Source organism: Pygoscelis adeliae, unplaced genomic scaffold (assembly GCF_000699105.1).
Source record: "Pygoscelis adeliae isolate BGI_AS28 unplaced genomic scaffold, ASM69910v1 Scaffold26, whole genome shotgun sequence".
Lineage (NCBI taxonomy): Eukaryota > Metazoa > Chordata > Aves > Sphenisciformes > Spheniscidae > Pygoscelis > Pygoscelis adeliae.
Window position 1 is genome coordinate 5,986,037 of NW_008825104.1, and position 2,150 is coordinate 5,988,186.

Sequence of the window (2,150 nt, forward strand, 5' to 3'; positions counted from 1 at the left end):
AGCCAATGGGATGCTGAGTCAATGACTGCATACTTTTGGAAACCTTACTCCAACAACATAGCTAAAAATATTTTTTCTTTCAGAAGGTGAAAAATGATAGCAGTGAATCCATGAAGCCATCTATGTCAGGCAGTTAGCCTGCAAAGACACTGTAAATTCACCTCTGATCTGTATATACCAATCAAACCTTCTATTAAACCAAGGAAGTCAAGGCTGGTGCTTTGATTTGCCTCCTCAGGACATTTGTCTTGTGATCTGGCGTTCCTTGGTTACCCCACACTCTCCTGAACATCCCACTACCTTTGAAAGGAAGTTGAAGTTCCCACCTTTTATCAGGCATGTAGACCTAGGCATCATTTTCTGATAGCCACAGCAATTGAATAAAGGTGGCCACGTATCTTGCTAAACTGATGGATTTTTCTCCTCTGGATTCAGGCAAAAGAATGATTTTTTTTTTCATAGTGAGCATAGCTTTCAGGTAATACCCTGTATTTTAGCAGCTACTTTCAAGAAAGAAGGAGCGTGGAGAAATGGTACAGCAAATTGTAGCTTTGGTGTTTACATCAATGCAAAATGTAGAAAAGACTTCAGACCTGACTGCTGGCCTCAGAGCAGCAAAGTGTGCGGCAGGGCTGCGAGCCCCGGGGGTCTGACTCTGACCGGCTTTTCCCCTTTTCTCCTTCTCAATTTCTATTCAAAAGTTGCATGGGTTTTTTTTAAGAAGTGCTTAAATTAATTGGCACAGTCCCCTTGCCCAGTCAAACACCCAAGTGAAATGGTATATTTTTAAACATCCATCACATTTAGATGCTATTTTGAGGACCTGGGCAGCACGCTGGCTGAGTAGTCAGGACGCGCAATTTTCTACATTTAGTTTACTGGTTACCAGCCAGCCCAGGTTGATGGAGACTGACATTTCTTCCTGGTGCCTTGTGACAGCTTATGTGAATGCAGCAGCTGATCTTAAGTGGGTATCAGTATCAAAACAGTCAACCAATATCGGCAATAAGCGGTAGCTTTACTGCAAATCCTCCAAGCAGAGAGAGACTAAGACTCTGGAAATACTTTGATTACTTAGCCCTTATCTCTTAAATACACAGTGTGGCTTGAAGGATGGGCTGTGACTGCAACCTGAGTTTAGTGGTGGATATCAGTAGCTGCATCCCAGAAGCTTGCCCCTTCTGGCTGGGCTAACGATGCTGCTGGGGGCTCGGTGGCCTTTCCCGTGACAGGGCAGGACTGAAGCTGGGAGCAGAGTGGCATGGCCAGCTCTGCTGCCACACTGGTGGTGAGCAAGAACGACTTCATCAGAAGAGGCAGTGACATTTATAAGGAGGAAAAGAAAAAAAATAAATTCCATGTGGACAACCAAAGTGCAGATGGCAGTGACATTTAAGGGAAGATACATATGAACGATGTCTTTCAAAACCCGATAGTCATTTATAGATGTAGACAGGCCTGTCAAAGCAACTAAACCTCAAGTCTACTTTAATAATAACTTGCATGATTAAAGACACAGCAACTGTTATGCAAGGCACCAGTTAGGGGGAAAAGACATTTTTTTGAGAAAGGGACTGCTAACGGCAGATGACCCTGGAACAATTTATTAAGTAACAATCAGGTAAAAAGGTGTCTGGACAAAGGAAAACCCAAAAGCTCATGACTGTAAGAACGAATAGGGTAAGACCTCAGGCAAAGACAGTGGAGGACAATTACTTCAGAGTTAATAGATAGTGTTTGCAACTGTACAATACATCCTGGCTAACACTGTATTACTTGTTCTAGTTTCTGAGAAATTTAGGATTCCCTAATAAAATACAAATGGTTATAAAGACCAATAACATTAAAGTGAAAAGCTGTAAGTGAGAGGGACTGCTATGTGCTTATAGTCAAAGAGATGTTCTCGTTCTCTGGCACGTGTGTCGTTTGCAGGTCTCTGGCTTTGGTTCCCGAGGGGATTGAAGAAACTAATGTCTGAGTAATGGGATGTACGTTTTTTAAAAGGTTCCTTGAAGTAATTACGCAAATGAGTGATGCTGTCAACAGCATGACTTTACCCTGTTGTACCCATTGGGAAAAATATTTGTCAAAAAAACCCTATAAATGCTATAACACAAAGAGGGCAACATACATCACAAGGTGATTTGCAA

The 2,150-nt window shown here is 42.2% G+C and overlaps 1 long non-coding RNA gene across 1 annotated transcript in view; it reads left to right on the forward strand.

Moving 5' to 3' along the window:
• The window catches only part of LOC103919716, a 2,462-nt gene extending 2,251 nt beyond the window's left edge, over positions 1-211 (forward strand). Inside the window, exon 3 of the long non-coding RNA XR_663758.1 lies at positions 84-211. This is a non-coding gene — a long non-coding RNA (uncharacterized LOC103919716). The remainder of the gene's footprint in view (positions 1-83) is intronic.
• Positions 212-2,150: the final 1,939 nt, after the last annotated feature.